The sequence below is a fragment of the Sorex fumeus genome, unplaced genomic scaffold, assembly GCF_029834395.1.
Source record: "Sorex fumeus unplaced genomic scaffold, SorFum_2.1 ptg000086l, whole genome shotgun sequence".
Taxonomy (NCBI): Eukaryota; Metazoa; Chordata; class Mammalia; order Eulipotyphla; family Soricidae; genus Sorex; species Sorex fumeus.
The window spans coordinates 12,671,450-12,692,697 of NW_026606143.1; the positions used below are offsets into that span (position 1 = coordinate 12,671,450).

General features: G+C 40.9%; 1 non-coding gene across 1 annotated transcript; it reads left to right on the top strand.

Annotated features, from left to right (window-relative positions):
- The first annotated feature begins 20,771 nt into the window (after positions 1–20,771).
- Positions 20,772–20,985, top strand: LOC130039473 (small nucleolar RNA U3). The gene has a single exon (XR_008794894.1). It is a non-coding gene; the product is annotated as a small nucleolar RNA U3 (small nucleolar RNA).
- Positions 20,986–21,248: the final 263 nt, after the last annotated feature.

A 21,248-nucleotide genomic window follows, 5' to 3' on the forward strand; every position in this document is an offset into this window, starting at 1 on the left:
AGCCCCTCCATTCCTAGAGCAGAAGGGTGAACAGCCAGGAATACTGTACAGCCCTGCAAATCATTCTGCTAACATCCTGCAACTTGGTCTGGAGGGATCACTTTCAGAAGCAAGAGGATAATTCACTGTTCACAGCACATTGATTTCCTGGCCATGGATGCAGAAATGTCAATAATGTGCCAATTGTGGCAGAGGCTGTTTTGTGAACTATTCTCTTTTTTGCTAAAACTTAACTGTCAACCCTGCCACACAGTCTGTGAGAACTTTCAGTCACTATAACCTGGGCTAGATATCAGCCATTGATTTGTTTCCATGTGAGTCACCTAATATTCTATAGTGTGACCACTATGCATATTCATCTTAGGATATATATCTTGAAAAATTAAAATGTCTAAATATTTAGAACTCCTTTCTGAGTATTTGTTGATGCATATTATGAGACACATGTGGGTATCTTAGCAGGACAGCAAGAGACCTGGTTTTCTATTAACGATCACAGTAGTATCTGGAAAGTCACCTAAAGATCCGGTAAGAGCAATTTATTGCAGATAAAATGTTTTATGACACTGAGATGATAAATCTTGAAGGAAAACTTGTAATTCTCCTGAGGCACTGTGGAGCAGCACTATAATTCTTAGTAACTTTTATGGGGGTTGTATTACATCAAAGTTATCCCTGGCTCCCCCCAAATAGTATAGGACAGTGTTTGTTAACTGCCAGTCCTGGTCTAAAAGAATTTCCAATGAGCCCATGAGAAAGATACTACTGATTATGACATGGAATGCCTGCTAAATGTAGTAGTACTATTATAAACATTGGTATGACTATTCTTTTTTCTGTGACTCTGTGCCAGGCTGTGGGGCGGGTGAGAGCCCTCCCCACTACAAGGGACCCAGCCCCGGCAGCTGACCTCCACTACCCAACCACCGCCATGCTCCAGGCTGCTTTCCGGATGCTCAGGCCGAGCCTCACGCATGAATGAAGTCCCACAGAAACCAGACAATGTGGAACTTCGTGACCGTGGACTCTGGCCTCAACAGGACCCAAGAACAGAGATCCTCTGCCTGCTTCCTCCAGTCTTTGGTGACTCAGGACTCACACCCATAAGCCACACCCTGCTGGCACCAGATAATCTCATCCGCCACCTTCCAGAACTCAGGATGCTCCTCCCAGACGGCAGTATAAAATGAGGCTCCCAGAACCATGCCACTGGACTCCACGCCAGGCTCTGTGGCAGGTGAGAGCCTTCCCCACTCCAAGGGACACAGCCCAGCAGCCGACCTTCACTACCCAACCACCACCATGCTCCAGGCTGCTTTCCGGACCATGTGGCTGCACAGCACATTATAAGACACTTCATATCCATTTTCCACAATTACTACACCATATCTGATGGGGTTCATACAATAGGCAACAAATCATAGAGAAAAATATATAAATACATGCCTCTTGGAGAGCCCTGCAAGCTATCGAGAGTATTCCACCCACACAAGCAGAGCCTGGCAAGCTCCCCATGGTGTATTCAATATGCTAAATACAGTAATGACAACAGGCCTCATTCCCCTGATCCTGAAAGAGCCTCCAGTCATTGGGAAAAGATGAGTAAAAAGAGGCTGCTAAAATCTCAGGGCTGGGAGGAATAGAGACATTATTGGTGCCCACTCAAGTAATTGAACAATGAACGGGATGACAGTGAAACAGTGATTCTTTTTTTTTTCTATTTCTGCCTTAGTGGTTTGTGAAATATTTTGCTTTTCACTGGCCCATATGTATAAAATGATCGAAAAACACTGGTATAAATGTAGGAACGCTCAGTTAAAGCTGTTACTCACTGCACTCATGGGGAACTCTTAAAATCATATCTCTCGCCAGTTACTCCACAGTGCTGATGGAAGGCAGCTTTGCGTAGCTGCTCATTTTTCATATCATTATAATAATACTAAGGGGTTCTTCCTATCCCCTTTCAGACTTGGCCAATGATATTTTAAGGCCACTCCTCTGTATTTTCACATCCTTTCCCATGTTGTATCATAGCACTGGTTATTTGAACTCCTCGTTGTCTCATCCACACCTTCAATTCTTATGCAGGTTCTATCTCCGCAGGCTTTCAATGACTGTTCAGATCCACCCTTGCTCTGACCAGTTATCCTCTCTGCCTGGTCATACCAGTCTGGTTGTACCATTGTTATGACGGCATGGATATGCGCAGTTCTGCCCTAATGTTATCCTGTGGCCAAGCACAGTGAATGTCTGACTATTTTCCTATTTGTTCTTTTCACACTCTCAATTCACTTACACCACTGCATTCATGTGTCTGTTCGTTTTTCATCACAACCCTCTTTTCCCTTTCAATTTAGAGAGAATCCCTGATGGCTTCAGCCTTCATCCTGTTCATGAGTTTACTCAGTCTAAAAATTGCACTAAAGTACAGTGATCTTCTTCCTGGACTCTTTCACATGCTCTGTCCATGCAGAGTAACAATGATATTCAGATCCTCTGAGCACTTATACCCTTGCGCTGATGAAACAACCTTCCTGGACTTTGTTCAAAAAACCAGTTGAAATCATCTGGGTGATGCAAAGCAAAACAACAATGAGATATCATCTCACCAAACAGAGACTGGCACACATAAAAATGAGCAACTAGTGCTGGTGCAGATATAGGGAGAAAGGGACTTATTCAGTGTTGGTGGGAATACCGATTAGTCCAGCCTTCTTGGAAAACAATTTGGGCATTTCTCAAACAAACAAACAAGACACACACTAGAAACTGAGCTTCTATATTGTAGGATAACATTCATTTGTCCTTTCTCCTGTCCTTTCTCCCTTGTAGCAAGAAGTTTAGGTTTATTGGTTTATACCTATCACAATGCTCCCAAAGCTCTCCAATTACCTCATATTCATCTTTAACTTCTCCTCTGCTTCCCCCATCTCTTAATCACTCATTTCCCTTAATCAGAACCTGTGACTTGTAAAGTCAGATTCTTCAGAAATCTCTGTATTTTGTGTTTGTATGTGAAATATTGCTTTTCTCTTTCCTTTACATCCTTTGCAGTTTACTTTTTTAGAGTAATGTCCTTTTTGTATAGACACAGGAAGACAGTTAATGTGATGCTTTTGTAACTTGGGAGTTAATTGACTCTGAATAATATTTACTCCTGGGCATCAGTCATATTTACTCAACCTAAGCCTCAGTTCCCCTTAGATCCTAGCACCTCAAAAGGAGGGTCCTGATGAAGGGATATGGATGGACCCAGGACAAGCTATAAGCTACCTTGGCACTGAAACAGGACAGGCAAAGCGCCATAAAACTTATAATAAGAGCACGGTCATGGACAAATTCTGTCATGAACCAAAGAGAAGTAACTGGACAAGGACCCTTCTGGGGTTAGGAAAGACAAATCTGGCCTGAGGACTGTAATCTGGGATCCACAGTGAGATGTCCCCAGGGGAAGCCACCCTATAAACTTAATAGACACTTCTGTGTACATAAAATGACTATAAAGATTATTAAGAAGTAAATTTGATTGTTTAAATGGATATAGACTAAGGAAAGGGGAGATACTCCCTTAGATGAATTTTTAACCTTGAGTAGATCTCCCAGCAGGATGAGATCTTTGTCCTAGAAGAAGCTTCCCCTTCCCACCCCACCTTCCCCAACAAGAAATGGCTTTTTATATGTTGATTGTGCTGTCTCACCTATGTGTAATTGCTACCCCCAAGTCTTGGTGATGGTTCTCTATTACTAAGGCTGTGAGGCTGAACACAGGGAGACTAGCATGGGTGAAAGTAGGAGACTGGAAAGAGAGAGGAGTGTGAGTCTGGAATGGAGATGGAGATTGGAATAAATGGAAACTGATCATCAACCAGCTTGGAGGCCCTGTTCCCTCCTTCATGCATCAGTTGGCAGCAGCCGGCCGGCGTGGGGAGTGGCTCAGGACCACTAAATGCACACGATGCATGCCCACATACTTTTGTGAACACACATACACTATATGACAGCATACCACTTCTGAATGTATACCCCAGGGACCCAAAAACATACTGCAGAAAATCCATCTTCACTTCTATGTTCATTACAGCACTATTCACAGTAGTCAGAATCTGGAAAGAGCTCAAGTGCCTGAGAACAGATGACTTGATAAAGAAACTATGGTACATCTACAAAATGGTATAATATGCAGCCACCAGAAAAAATGAAGTCATGAAATTTGCTCATAAATGGATGGACATGGAGAGTGTCATACTGAGTAAAATGAGTCAGAAGGAATGTGACAGACAGAATTATCACATTCATTTGTGGGATGTAAAAAACATAGTATGGGACTAATACCAAAGGACAGTAAAATAAGGGCCAGGAGGACTAGTGTACTGTGGAAGCTTGCCAAAAGTAGAAGAGGGCAGTTAGGGACCATTATGACAGTGACAGTTGTTTATGATCACTTTCAACAAGAACTGAGTGCTGAAAGTAGGTAATTGGATATACATGATAACCTTTCAATACTTTATCACAAACCACCAAGACTGAGAGAGTAAGAGAGAGAAGAGAGAGAAGAAAAGTGTTTGCTATAGAGGCAGGCTGGGAAGGAGGGAAACTGAAGACACTGGTGGTGGGAAATGTACACTGGTGAAGGGACAGGTGTTGGAATATTGTATGACTGAAACCCATTCACGAACAGCTTTGTAACTGTGTATGACATGGTGATTCAACAAAAAAATACCCCAAAATCAGTTGAGAAGGTACACTACAGTGTACCCTTTACCTTTTGTCCAGTTTATATCTCTTTGTGCTATATTCCTCCTCTTGGTCCCATTCACTTAAATGCCACCAAATTACATCACTGAATTCATGATCTGAAGTGTCTCTTTGACCCGTCCATCTATCCTATACACTTACAGCCCAGTATCAATGAAGTAACAATTATCCTGTTTTGTTTTTTAACATGTCCTATAAAGTTTCACCACTAAACTCTTGGGGTACAACTCCTGCCCTCTGCCCTTCTCATACCTCATAGTCACCATATGTTTTATATTATTATTTTTATGCTAGTTCATTAATTTTATTCATATTCCACATGAGAGAAACCACCCAGTAATTATCTCTCATTTCCTTATTTTACCTTACATAATAAAACACACTCAGCCATCCATATTACCCTCAAAGAACATAATTTCATCTTTTTAATGGAAAATAAAGCAGGGAGTAGTCTTTTTACAATTTTTAAATTTTAAAATGTAGTTTGATTACTGGGATTTACAATACTGTCAATGATAAAGCTTCATAAATATAACATTTCAAAACCACAACCCACCTACCCCCAAAATGTGTCCATTTCCTCCCACAACTGTTTCAGGGTGCCCTCTCATTCCCAACATTCCAAAAGCCTAAATGCCCATCCATCCTCACTTTTGCTATGGTAAACTCAGTTCATACCACAGCTTTTTTCATCAGTTATTTGCTGAAAAAAATTTAAGGTGTTCGCATGTTTGGCTATTTTGGATAATACTATGAATATGATGACACAGTTGTAGGGCGTTTGCCTTGCACACAGCCGGCCCAGCCAACCCAGGTTCGATTCCTCTGCCCCTCTCGGAGAGCCCAGCAAGCTACTGAGAGTATCTCACCTGCACGGCAAAGCCTGGCAAGCTACCCGTGATGTATTCGATATGCCAAACACAGTAACAACAAGTCTCAAAATGGAGACGCTATTGGGCCCACTCAAGCAAATCGATGAACAACGGGAGGACAGTGCCACTATGAATACAGGAGAGCAAAACAATCCTCTCAAATTAGTGTTTCCCTATCTTCTGGATAAATACCAAGAAGTGATATCACTGAATCATATGGAATTTTCATTTATGGATCATCTTTCCACTGCTCTCATTTATAGTGCAATTGTTCCACTGCACCAAGCGTATGGAATTCTAATTGCTATGTTCACATTCCTGCCTGGATACATCACTGTATTCAAGTACACTTATTCTCTTTGAGAATAAGAAACACCCCACTCTCTTTCTCTTGTTCATATGCTCTATTCAGCAAGACTTCTACAAAATTATGCTACACATACATCAGAAAAAAATGCTAGCATCCAACTCATACAAAGCACTTTCAAATTCAACAACATCATCATCAACAATAGAATTATCCCATCAGAAAATGGGCAGAGGAGATATGAAGTTATTTTCTACAAGAAAACATATATATAGCCAACAGGTATATGAAAAAACAATTCATTTTCACTGATTAGCAGGGAAATGCAGATCAAAGAGAAAATGAAATATCACTTCACACCAGTGAGAATGGCTTTTTTAAAAAGTCCATAAAAACAATTAAATTCTGGGTAGGGCGGGGTGAAAAAGGAACTCTCATTTACTGCTAGTAGTTCAGACTCTTTTAAAATTGGTTTGGAGACTTTTAAAAAACTTATAAATATGGGGTTAGAACAATTGCATAGTGGGCAGAGTGGCTTCTTTGCATGCTGAAAACATGGGTTCAATCCCTGGTAACCTGTATAATCCCTGAACACTGGCAGGAGTGATCTCTGAGCACCAAGTCAGGGGTAAGTCTTGAGCACTGTCTGGGTGGCCCCAAAACAAAGCAAAAAAACCTTTAAAAATAGGACTGAAAGGATGGGCATTTTCTTCTCCCATGTACATTCTTTATTCACTTCCAGCATTCTTCTCCTAGTTCACATACTCTCTCTTTAACAGCATAATATGCATTGGGCAGAGCTCCTTATTTATACACCATATCCAAGTTTACCAGTACATTAATCATTCCATTTCTTTTCTCAGTCACATCTTTTGTCAGAATACCCAAGTGTACTGATAACACAAGGTTGTCCTTCTTGTCCTGTTTGTACTATGCCCAGCTATTCCACCACACTTACTGTGTAGGGTTGCACTCTATCCCCTGAGTTCTTGAGTTCCTAACTGAGTTCCTCCATGTCAGTGACACATTGGTTTCCCTATGTCCAACAAATTAATGACCATGATATCATTAATAACTTTATTAATGTTGGGAAATCTAGAAAAAATGTATCTCACAGGGGACAAGCGGATGGTAGAATTTAGAATACTTTCATGCACCTAACACAGGTTCAATCCCCAGCACCACATTGTTAGAGTCTGGGATTCGAACACAACGAACCTGTGAGGAGTTCAAAGACTTTCAAAGAAATTATTAAAGAGATTCATTACAGATAGAGAGGGGAAGGGAGAAAGAGAGAGAGAGAGAGAGAGAGAGAGAGAGAGAGAGAGAGAGAGATTGAGAGAGAATGTTACATTACAGACTGACCGGCTAGGGTCAAACCCCATAGAGAAACAGCCAGGGTACGACTCCCACCAACTGCGGGAAAGGGTTTAAGTACCCTAAAACCACATTGTTCTTTCTCCCTAACTTACCTGTAAGCTGATTGGTTAGTGCTATCTGTGGGTTCCTCTTTGTTCTATTCTTTCCATGCCTGACCGACCACTAGATTCCTTCTTTTTACTGTTTGGCTGGCACTATCTGCAAGCATTGTAAATTTTGTTCGTTCTGTTCCTTTTCCCAAGATGTGGTCTCAGGTTCATGTCCAATTCAACTGTCAGCTACATCATACAGAATAGCAAAATGACTACTAACAACCAAAATGACTGCACTTTGGTTCACGCTGAAAATGGCTGTATTTTGGTTCTAATACATGGCACCATGAGCACCGCCAGCTATAGTCCCCTAAGCACTTCTGGTGTGGCCTTAGTTGACCCCAGCACCATCATGCCCCAGAATCCCTACATTCCCGCTTTGAATCAAGGCCCAGTTAGTCAAGTTTTACTAGAAGTGACCCCTGGTCCCTAAGTATATTTTGGAAGCTTCCCCCAAGACATTTTACAGTGAATAAAATGTTAGGCAGTGGCACCTCAATGGAAAGAACTAAACTAAGACAACAATAACCTACAGTTAGCAGTTATCCTTTTTGTTTAGCTCTGGCCAAATAAAATTGTTATATGATGGTAGGAAATTTTTCAAAGATCCAGAAAAAAATGTCTGTGCACAATTTTTTTTTTACAAATTTTACAAACTGAACGATAGGGTAGAATCTTCTGGTTCACAAGCTCCCACGAGGCAAATGCTACTGACTTGGGCTTTTTCCAATTTAAGAGATTTCATGAAATACTGTCAGTGCCTATGACTGTATTAAACAGAGTGGTTATCAGAAATGGGAATTTAGTTCATGTCATAGACCTGACCATAGTATCTAGTGGAGCCTGGCATGGCCTTGATATTCATATATTCTAGAGGAAGGAGCTACCCGGAACAACTATGCTTTGTATGCCAGCCTCTAAAAAGACCAAGAAGAGTTATTATTTTGCAGGTTTTATGCAACAGTGTTCCAGGCAGTGCACTAAGTTCCAGAGAGCCACTGTGACTTTAGGCTGGGGGTTAGGTTATTGCCACTGTTGAAAGTCAGAATGAGAGAATTAGAACTAGAAATTTATAGTGCCTCCCCCAACTGAGTAGGATTTTCCCTATAAAATGAAGGGAACTCCCTCACACATAATATCTAAAGATATAAAGCAAGTTTTTTAACTGCTTGATTTTATAGGAAGAGTGACCCAGACTGTTACTTTCATGAGGGAAGCCCTGATCTCTAAGTTGCCAATATATAGGTCTATATAATAATGACAACTGAGAGCTTTGTAGTGCCTCAACAGATACTGAATACTTTTTTTGGCTTTTCAAGTCTCACCAGGTGATGCTCAGGGGTTACTCCTGGCTCTGCACTCAGGAATTACTCCTGGCAGTGCTTGGGGACCATATGGGATGCCGACCACAGTTGGCCACATGCAAGGCAAATGCACTACCCACTGTACTATGTAGTTCAGGAAAACATCCTGAATTTAAAAATGACTTTATGAGTAGTTATGACATTTTGAAAGACTGTGTGATTAAGAGATCCATGGGAAATCCCGTTTCCTGGAGTTTTCCAAGGAGACATGATACGGAGGTTTAGGAAGAAGGGTAAGTGACCTAGAAAGGGAAATGCATAAAGGGTTGGGCCAGTGGCTGGTTCTGAGAAACTATAATCTATTTATTATTGATTGGGTAACTCTCAAATCTAACTAGGATATCTATTCCCACTAGGGCTTCGCTAATTTTGCAGGCTGAAGCAATAAGAGAAAAAAATTGATTTGAGCTCAATGGGCAGAGCACATGCTTGCATGCCAGAAGCCTAGATTCAATCTCTAGTACCACATGGTCCCTTGATTGACTCTTAAGCACAGAGTGGGGGGTCGTTCGTGAGACTTTCCAGGTGTAGCCCCAAAATACTAGAAGCACGTTTTAGAGAGAAAAAGGGCCAGTTTACTTCATTAAAGGTTCCCCTTTAGGAAAAGTTGCTTGGATTCTGGATGTTAAATGGTTCTATTATCTACCTTGTCATGGTTTTCTACAAAACAATGAATCTACCAGACCACATCAATGTTACATGTTGGTCTCCTCTACCATTCACTATTTATCACCGGCTTCATAAATGATAGCAACTATGCTATGGTGAGCCCATTCCCAGGCCATAAAAATATAACTAATAATTAGAAGAGGTTCACTTGGCATAACAGTTTTCTGGGGGTTGCTGTGATTTGGCTCCGTCAGTACTACTTTCATCTGTTTGACAGGTCTCCTGAGTAAGAGATGCAAATCTAGTCAGTGTGTATAGAGTCAGGCCTTACACAAAAACATCTCAGAGAATGCAAAGATCTTTGAAATGCATGCATTTAGGGGTCTTGTGCTATTCCTACTAAATTTCTCATATCATTGATTATGAGAAAAGTTTGAGTCAGGAGTTAAAACCCTTAGAAGGTGCTATGTTTCTCATTCCCTGAATGCTCTGTAAAAAGGCCTTTAAGGTAGTTTATTTGTAATTCCAATTTCATGAAATTTCAAGTCTCAGTCTCAATTTTCAGTTCACTCTGTCGAGGGTTTTTAAGCCATTTGGGTATTTGTCAGAAACACCTGCAGCAGTAGTTGGGTCTAAGTCTCCATGGAATCAGGCTCCAGCTCCAAGAGAGCAATTATGTCACTACCCAATATGTTCTCATACTTTGTTTCTAAAACCAAAGTTCTTGAAGTGCTGGTGCACTGTGGTGCTGAGAAGCACTCAAGAGCCTTACTGTGATATTTTACAAGTGTTAATTAAATTGACAGTCTCAAGAGATTTGAAAGGTACCAAAATGAAATGTTCCTTATCCTTCCATTTGAAAAATGTGTTCAAGTAGCACTGACTTACAACCATGGTTGCGACCAAAGCTGATTTAAGGTATGCAGCATTAAGAGTTCAGCATCTCTCTCTCTCTCTCTCTCTCTCTCTCTATATATATATATATATATATATGCTAACAATATGATAATCACTAAAACTCTAGTATACATCTACCCACAAACAAATGCCACCTATTCCAGTTCTGCCTGCTTCCAAGTCCCTTCTCCTCTGGTAATCATCATTCTGTTGTCAAAATATAAGGCTTTGTTTTAGTTTCATTTTGGTTGCTGTTTCTCTATTTTCCATATGTAAAAAAAATAACATAAAGTCTATTTTATTTCTGACTTATTTCACTTACCATTATCCCCTCAAGGTCTATCCCTGTGGCAAATGGCAAGATGTCTTCTTCTTTTTTTACAATGAAGTTGTAATCCTCTGTGTATTATATCACACTCATCTTTCAAAGACACTTTGGTTGTTTCCTACTTATGGCTTTGTGAATAACACTCCTATAAGCGTGGGGTTGCAAATATCTTTTTAAATTAGTGCTTTACTCTTTCTACATACTTAGGAGGTGGAATAGCTATATCATTTGGTAGTTCTATTCTTAATTTTTGGGGAAATCTTCATACTATTTCCATAGTGACCATACTAGTTTGAATTTCTACCAATAATATAATGGTCCCTTCCAATTTATTCTTTACATTTTTTGCCAAAAAGATATAAGGGCATAAACTTTTATAACCCACAGGGTAACGTAATGGAGTACAATAGCTACTAAGCAGACAATAATTGAGGCTTGTGACTAATTCGAATGCAGTTACAGGGACTTATAGTCTCCACAGGAAAAGCAGTCTATAGCACTGGTGAACAAGTCTTTTCAGTGTACAGATATTAAAGATATCTAACTTCTCACTATAAAACCCTGGTCCCAGAACAGAACAGCACAGAGTCTCCTGCCTTCGAGCCTGGCTGTCCTCACCAGGGCCCCTTGGAGGAGGGTGGGTTGAGTTTCCCTCCCCACCCCAAGCAGAGCCCCGGCAGCTGAAGACCTCCAGTTCCAGACATAGCCATGCATAAGACCACTCTCCACACGTTTGGACGAGCCTCACACATGAAGGAACCGACAGAGGAAGCCAGGTATGTGGGACCTGGGACGTAGATCTAGAAGCCTGCTCGAATTGGGACTGGGGCCTCCTCCACCCAGATCCCCCATCTTCCAGTATGTAGGCGTTACACCCACCAACGGCCCCAGCACCGTGGCACCATGTAATCCCATCAATGGCCAAGACCCAGAGACTATAAAACCTATAAATAAGACATCTAGGGCGTTCGCCTTACAAGCGGCCAACATGGCCGACCCGAGTTCGATTCCTCCGCCCCTCTCGGAGAGCCCGGCAAGCTACCGAGAGTATTCGATATGCCAAACACAGTAACAACAAAGTCTCCAATGGAGACGTTACTGGGCCCGCTCGAGCAAATCGACGATCAACAGGAGGGCCTTTACCTATTATCTAGTTCTTACTCTGGAGAACCTGGCAGGCTACCAAAAATATCCTGCCCACACGGCAGAGTCTGGAAAACTCCCCGTGGCATATTCAATATGCCAAAAACCAGTAACAATGATGGGTGTCATTCTCCTGACCCTGAAAGAGCCTCGAATATGGCACTTTTTAAAATCTCAGGGCTAGAATGAAGGAGACATTACTGGGGCCTGCTGGAGGCAATTGATGAACAATAGGATGACAGTGAGACAGTTATAAGTTCTCACTATCAAAAGAGATAGGAAAGAGATGATTTAGATTGAGTACTCTTTATGGATGTTGAGCCAATAGATCATAGTCATATTTATCAAAAAAGGGCAACCATTTCCTCTTCCTCCGAGTACCTTCACAAAGCACTGTAGCCAATGATTCTAGGATATCTAGTAGTATCAATTTTTACAGTATCAATTTCTACTAGTATATCATCGATCTACTGTATATCATTGACTACTACTAGAATCTACTAGATTTGACACAATTGGAGCAGCTAAGGAGTCAATGGGATTTGGCATAAATACCCTATACAAGTGCTTTCCCTACTTACTCTAATTTTAACTTTCCACTCCCAACAGGGCACAAATGGGCTATGGAGTCTTATAATCTCCAAACCAAAGCACATTATTCTTTACTATGCCCCCCTCTAAAATTTTTAGAGATAAATAATGAGCCAAACTTGGGTAGATCATGGTTTCCTATGTGTGATTATTCTCCATCTCTGCCTGAATTTATCCCCTTGGTATAGGATTCTTGTGAAAAAATAAAAGTTTTTTTTGGTCAGGGTACTACATTCATACCAATGCTATTTCAACTGTAAATTTTCTGTAAAAATTGCAAGCACAGCAAAAACATGATTCCTTTTTCTGCTGTAAAACAGTTTTATTTAGAGAAAAATGTGGGAGAAAGAGTGTGGAGGGAGGAGAGAGAGGAGAAAAAGAAGAGAGCAGGGAGGAAGGCAGACAGACAACAGACAAGATAGACAGATGTGTTCAAGAGACAACGTGGGTTTCTCCAGAGGAAAAAGCTAGGATATTTATATCAGATTGAGATGTGAGTGATTCTCTGAGACATAGAATTCACAAAAAAAGTACGATTCTTAAAGGGATGGTTTTGTTACTTTACCTAATTCTTTCATGCCTATGTAACTCTGAAAAGGGTTTGTCAGTTCAGGAATTCACCAAAACTCAATCTCCACACTCATTTATCATAGTCTGAAAGAGACTAAAAATACTGGCTCCCTACAAGTATCACAGGGACCACTAGTAATCAACAATGGCATATGGTTGAGACCACATAAGCACACAAACTTGCTAAGTCAACAAGGTTTATCTACCTACTATGACTTCTCTGACTTCTGATGAATTCTTCATGTGTATCTTCAGGTTAAGTATTTAGTCATGCCCTAAAGCAAAATCAAAAGCTGAATGATCAGTTGTTTAGCCCAGATTTACCTTAGAAGAATGATTCCCTGTCATAACCCCCCAACATCCCTTAAGAGTCACACTGAAATATAGACAAACCATCCCTAGACATAAAGGTACTCTTCAAGATTGGCAGCAGCTTTAGTGCTCTCATATGACCAGTTGAAGAAGCTGGCTTTCCTCTTGCTGTTGCTGGGGAAGGGCCTATTTGCTGCTCAAATGAGCAGAAGAGTAAGACTGGAACTTGACAGAGACTAGGAGGGTTTTCATGGATGCTATCATAAATCACAAGTTTGTGGCCATGATAACAGGATCGCTAAAAATATTTTTTGCAGTCCCTATGAGGATACCCATGACATTTTCAAAGAAATAGATCAAACACTTTTGAAATTAATATGGGATGATATAGCCCCTTCCCAAATGACAAAGCAATCTTCAGGAAAAAGATGAGAGGCATCACTTTTCCCAACTTCAAACTGCACTACAAAGTAGTAGTAATTATAACAGCGTGAATAAAGTCATATCCTAAGATCAATAGAATAGAGTTGAAAATCCAGAAACAGGCCCTCAGGTATATGGTCAGTTAATTTGCTTGCTATTCATATGATAAAGGAGCAAAAAGTATAAAGTAGAGCAAGGAAAATCTCTAACAAGTGGTGCTGGGAAAACTGGTCAGCTACATGCAGAAACAATGAACTCAGACCCCTTTATAATATCATGCATAAAGTTAAAATAAAAATGACTAAAGTCCTCAATATCACACTAGAATTCATAAGGTATATAGAGGAAAACATAGGCAGAACTCTCCGTGACATTGAAACTTGAGGCATCTTTAATCCAAAACACCACTGACAAGCAAGTGGAAGTAAAGATAAACAAATGGTACTATATTAAGCTAAGAAACTTCTGAACCTCAAAGGAAACAAAAATTAGAATGCAAAGACATTCCATAGACTGGGAGAAATTATTTTCTCACCATTCATATAACAAAAGGTTAATATCAAAGATATATAAAACACTGGTAGAACTTTATAAGAAAAAAATCCAACCACATCAAAAGATGGGGAGAAGAGATGAACATAAACTTGCCCAAAAAAGAAACATGAATGGTCAAAAGTCATATGAAAAATGCTCTAAATCATTAAACATCATGGGAAAAAAACAACAATGAGATTATCACCTCACCCCAAAGAGACAGGTACTCATCACAAAGAACAATAACCAATGTTGGCATGAATGTGGAAGGAAAACGGATCATCATTCACTGTTGGTGGGAATGTTGACTGTTACAGATTTTTGGAAGAAAATATAGACATTCCATAATAAACTAGGAATTGAGCTCCCATCTGACCCAGCAATTTCAGTCCTGGAAACATACCCTAAAGGCCAAAAAACACAATGCAGAAAAGATATCTGCACTCCTATGTTCCTTATAGCACTATTAACAAAGCCAAAGTATGGAAACACCTCAAGTGTCCAAGAACAAATAACTGGATAAAGAAGCTATGGTACATATACCCAATGGAATACTATGCAGCTGTTAAGAAAAATGAAGTCATGAAATTTGTTTTAACATGAATAGATCTGGAAAGTAGCATACTGAGTGAAATGAATCAAAAAGAGAGGGACAGACACAGAATGATCTCATTTTCAGGATATAAATAAATATGGTAGGGGAGTAACTAATGGCCAAAGATAATAGAAATAAAGGGAAGGAGACAGATCCTTAGCAGAAGCTTGCCACAGTGGAGGGGGAGAGAACATAGGTGAGGTAAGAGACTACTAAGACAATGATAGAGGTAAATGGTCACTCTGTAGTAGGACTAGGTCCTAAAATGAGGTAAAGCAATATACATGATACCTTTATGTAAACCAAAGGGCCTAAAGATAAAATAAATTGCCTGTCAGAGAGGTAGGATCAGGACAGGAGGGAAACAGGGAGCATTGGTGGAGGGAAGTGGGCACTGGTAACAGATTGGTGCTTGAAAAGTGTACGCCTGTAACTCAATAATGAATCATTTTGCAACATTTTAATTCACAGTGATTCAATAAATTAAATAAAATAAAATGAAATATTTGGTTTAGTAAACATTCAGGCGCAAGTGTCTTGGATTTATACAAGCACAAATTCCAACAAACTAAGCACAATTCAAAACTACCACACAGGGTCCTGTAATATAGGTAATGGTACAGCAACTCCATCAATGTTAATACATGGAAGGAGGCAGAGTTGGTGAGTCACCAGGCCTAAAGTACCAAAGAAGGAGGGAGGATTTACAGATGTACACTTTTGGGGGGAGAGTTGTTTGGGGTCAAACCTGCCTGTGCTTAGGGCTTACTACTGGCAGGGATCAGAAGACCATATGCAATGCCAGAGATTGAACCTCGGTCAGGTGCATGCAAGGCAAACCCACTGTAGTGTTTGCCCACCTCACAGATATACTCTTATATCCCTTTCTTCACATCTCCACAAGGATCAAAAGGCTATAGTTTTCACAGTCAGCAGCGCAAGCATTCAGTATGAGAACACGCCCAGTGGCAACTGAGGAAGCATGCATAAGCATCGGTCTGATCCATGGGGAGGGAGATACATAAGTTATTTAGAAATAGTGTTCTCTGTGCCAGGGACTTTATTCAAAAAAATTTACAGGCACATCTGATTTAATTTTTGAAAAGAAAACCAGATAGAGAGGAATTATTATTTCTTTTACACAAGAGGAAACTGATACTCAGAAATAAGACATAAAGATCCAAGACCATATTGCCAGAAAGTAGTGACTTGAAACAGAGAACCATGTTCTCTGATCCTATTCATGATGGTGGTGGGTGACATCTGACCAGTTCTCAATGACAGGCCAAGAGGCAACAGAGGGGGCACAGGATAAACGTGGAAGAAATCAAATGTTGACATTCTTAGAAAAGATTATTTTTTACAACATTTTATGTGACAGAAATATTTTAATAGCACAGCATATGAATGTGTTCACATGAATCACATGTGCTTTTTAAGTCCATCCCCTGGGCATAACTGATATAAAATGTACATATATATTCTAAAGCACTGATACATTTAGCCATTATAACTTTTATTCTCTCAAGTATAATATTCAGGTCTCCCAAAGAAGAATAGAAAGAGCTATGCTTGGAATATCACGTTTCACTCAAATGAGAGAAAGAATCCGGAGTTCTGACATCCGTCAACAATCAAGAATCAGGGACGCTGTCTCATTTGCCAAGGTGTCGAAAATCAGATGGGCTGGTCACGTAATGAGATTTAAAGACGACCGCTGGACTAGAGCTGTTACCGACTGGATTCCACGGGATGTCAAAAGACCGCGTGGCCGCCCACCTTCCAGATGGTCAGACTTCTTCGTGAAGATCATGAACGATCGGTTTGAGGCCCTTCATGTTCCCGGAGCGTACAGATGCCATTGGGCTACACTAGCACGCGACAGGGACAAATGGAGACGTTACTGGCGCCCGCTCGAGCAAATCGACGACTAATGGGAAGTTAAGTGATTAAGTGAAGTATAATATTAGAAACTATTTTAACTGACATACCACTAAAAGTCCAGTAATACTCAGCAATCATTAAGAACTGCACAAGTTTGCCTTTCTTAGATCAGATAGCAGCTTTTTATATATTTCTTATATATTTAATTTATGGGTGTCCACAAGAAAGGAAACATCATTCCACAGAATGTATCAACATTAGTTAAAATTCCATTATCATGTCCCTTTGAAAGAATGTGGCAGAAAATAACATATAGCCATAATTTCTTTATGGTTTCTCAACACTCTTCAATCTTCATGTAAAACCTGTCACATTAATACATAAAAATCATTCAAGGTCTACTTCCTACTTTCTACTTTCCCTCATTCCCCAAACCACCTGACTTTCACCAGTTCCCCACCAGAAATAAAGCCTTTGGCACCACTATCATGGCTTCAGCTTTACCCAGGTATTGCCAGCACACTGGGATTTCTACCTACCTGAGAGACCCCTCCATTAACCTCTGGGTATCAGAGATCTTGACTTTCTCAGAACCAGGAAGTCCCCACCCTCTATACCACTACCCCCTTAGCCAGTTACTCCTACCCAGACCACCCCAAACCAATCCTTGGAACTACACAATCACTCCACACCGGCAATTCCCCTTCTAACCACACACAAATCCCTATTCCCTTTTACTTGCTTTGTCCAGATGTCTTACTGGAACTCCCATAAAAAATGACAGAATAATCAAAATAATGTTTATGCATTTAAACAATTTAATAGCATGTCCCAATGGCAGAAGACCATTATCAGAAAGCATCCTTCATATGGAGATAATTTAGGGCACTATATGAGGTTACTCTCTTCCCAGGTTATGGGAATTAGTAGTCATTTCTTCTTTAGCAGAATCATCAGTTTGAGTGGATTTCCTCAGGTGTGATTGTTATCCACTATTCTCCTGACATGTTCTGGGGTGTGGCGTGATCTGTGGTATCTGGGGGCCACTTTTTCCACCATCTCTGGGATTTTTGCCATAAGGCCCTCATGAAGACAAGAGATGAAAATGGGTATGACTAAGTTCATGATATGAACATGGTTATGCTCTTGCAGGATGCTGTCATATAGCTTATAGGGAACTCCATCTTGGCTCCTTGGGAGAGGGAGATGGTCAACTTTCTATTCTTAGAGTAGCAACAATACTTTATCCTCCCCAATCCTGATATTTTCTGTTTTTTTTTTAAAAACCCCTTTCAGTGGGGCTCAATTGTCTTACTGGGATCCTCAAGATATCAGTATATAATGTTGTCCATTATACTCCCAGGTCTCTGTGGCCATTGGTTACATAGCTGCCTTTGTGACAATGCAAGATTTGATCAAATCACTGCTATCCACGTCACCATGACTGGGACTGGTCTTGAAAGATCTGTGATAGAAACACTATTTCCCTAATAATTGAAAAATGAACACTCATTTTGAGGGAATTCTACCTGACAAAAATCTGGCCCAAATGCTTCTTTTATTCTAGGACTGAAAAAAAAACTAATGAGTTAATGCTCATTTGCAAGACTGTGTTTTAGGGGTACACTTTTTCACTATTCAAAATGTGTCACTAAAGTACTACTGTCTCTCCACCATAGTCTAATGTCCCACCATGAAAATGTCACTTATGTACTCGGGTTATTGTTGATTAGAGGGAAAATCTTAAGATACAGAATCATTGCCTTTAACAACACCCTTTATGCTTTACTTAGAATTAGCAAATCCTGGTGGCTAAATTGTAATTTTGCAGGAAAACTAAAGTGAAGGATAATAATCTCCACTTGCCTCCGTCCTCTGTGTGGGAATTCAAGGCCCGCTCTGAGAATGTATTCTGGCCAGAGAGCCCAGGAGGAGAAAAGAAACATAATCACAAGAGCTTCACAAACTCCTATGCACAGGACAGCCTATTCGTTCCTTCTGTTCTTTCTCAACCCTATTTTGCACAGAGCCATCTTTTGTGTTGCCTCTAAATCTGTATTGTATATAAAATATCCTTTCCAGGATGGGGTGGCAACTTTTATTGCAATAAAAGTAGCTGCCAGATAACGAAGCCAGAACAAGACGCAAACAAAGACTTTCGGGAATAAATGCCTCCCTTTGCCCAGTTTCCACCTCCTTCTGGCTCTCACTCAAACCCTAGCCTTCTAAGTAAAATACCAAGATCAGAGCCTACGTGACAGCTTGGACCCCGAACTGGGAGATTACAAACATCCAAGGCGAGGCAACTCTCGGGAATCAATGTCAGCGGAGCTTCCTGTCTGGGTTCCCATGGTTTGAAGTCGCCTCTCGACTGAAATAAATACACTCTTGTGCAGTAAGCCCCGACGTGTGACTCTTCTCGTATCAATGGGGAAGAGCCCACCATCTGTGGGGATTTCCCCAGTAACAAACAGGCGAGCTTGGTGGAACCCTTGGGGTTTCTCTGGACTGCTCCTTGTCCAGGAACCCACAGGACCACGAGAAATACCATTGGCGGCTGCAGGATACCGTGTGGAGCGAACTGACCATCAGCCAGCAAAGGAAGGCACCTTTTTTGTACAATCCCTTCTCCATGAGACAAGTTCCCAGCTGCCTGACAGGTTAGTGCTATTTTGCCATTTTGCCATTTACTTGCCAAGTCAACAGCTGATTTTTCTGATTGTCCTTCCCTTTGCCTACTCTTGATATTCTGCTCTGGTATCTGGTTTCTTACTGTTATCTGGTTCTGATAACTGTTTTGATTATCTCTGCAGAGGTTCAAGGCCTAAGTCAGGGCGATATAAGGCCCATAATATCTTGATGTGCTTTCCTCTCTTCCACCCAGCCAAGTCTTGATAAACCTCAAACCTCATGGGCGGGAACTTTCTCCCTACCTTCTAATATCAGAGAAAGATCTCATGATTACAAGGGGTAGAGGACAGAATTTAGGAATTAGTTTCTAAATTAACAATAAAAGAATACATTAATTACAATAAGAAAATACACAGACATTCCTCAATAAACCAGGTATTGAGATATCTTATGATCCATCAATATGGAATTTTGTCAGGGTGTTAAAATTAAATAATTATATTTATATTATTTATAGCCTGGCAAGCTACCCGTATTCGATATGCCAAACACAGTAACAAGTCTCACAATGGAGATGTTACCGGGCCCACTCGAGCAAATTGATGAACAACGGGAGGACAGTGACAGTGATAGTTTATGTATATAATATTATAATTATTATCAAAATAATGCTCGACCCCAATCCGAGTAGGCTTGGAGATCTCGGCCCCGGAACCCACGTGGCTTTGTCCCTCTGCTGGTACCTTCAGGTGTGCGGAGAGTGGTCTCAGCATGGTGGTGGCTGGTCCTGGAGGTCTTCGGCTGCCGGGGCCCTGGTCAGGGCGGGGAGGAAAGCTCAATTCGCTCCCCTCCAAGGGGCCCCGGCGAGGAATAGCCAGACGCGGGGGCAGGAGACTGCACTCTTCTCCCCCGGGAGCTGGTTTTTATAGTCTCAGATTGGAGTCGAGCATCCTCCACCCAGATCCTCCAAATTCCAGTAGGCGGGGGTCACACCCACCAACTGGCCCCCTGGCGCCGTGTAATCCCATCAGCGGCCAAGACTCTGAGACTATAAAAACCAGCTCCCGGAACCGCGCGGCAGCATTTGCAGCCGCGCGACATATTATTATAACATCTCATTCGTACTTTGACAAACTGGCAAGCTACCGAATGTAGCCTGTCCACACGGCAGGGTCTGGCAAACTCCCTGTGGCGTACCCAATATGCCAAATGCCAGTAACAATGATGGGTCTCATTCTCCTAAAGAGCCTTGAATATAACCTCAGGGCCAGGATGAAGGAGACGTTACTGGGGCCTGCTCGAGGCAATCGACGAATCAAAATAATAGAAATTATCTTTATTAAGTCTCCAAAAATTAATTACCTAATTAATTTAGAGGAATTCAAGGCCGTACTTAGATTAAAATAATTTAGAAAAAGGGGGTTGAGGTCCCAATGACATTATTAAAGAGTGTTTGAGACAACAAATTAAGAAGTAACATCTCTAAAACTATACTTTCAGGGATCATTTCTATAGTTCGATACTAGAGAAGTTTCTCTGATTGTGTAGAGCACTCAAAACCACGAGGAGGAGCCAGAGCATCTTCCCTTGATCATGAAGCTACTTCTAGGTGTTGCTTTTGCAACTGCCCTTTACCACCAATGACCACATTTCTCTTCTTTTGGAAGACTGAGAGGGAGAGAACGCAATCTGAGTGGTTTCAAAAAGAAAAAAAAAGTAACATCTCTTTAAGAGTTTGAAGGAAATTTCCTGTTAGCAGAAGTCTCATTGAAAGCAGACTGAGGACATTTTATTACTTTGAAAATGGTTGAAGAGGTCTCTATTCCTTAGAAGATGATATAAAGGGGCCTCAGACTGCATTAATCAAGGAAGATAAATCTCCCTGCTAAAAAAGGTGTTCGTAAATCCACACTTATATTTTCCCTTTTACTTATCTTCCCCTTCTTCCTCTTCCATAACCC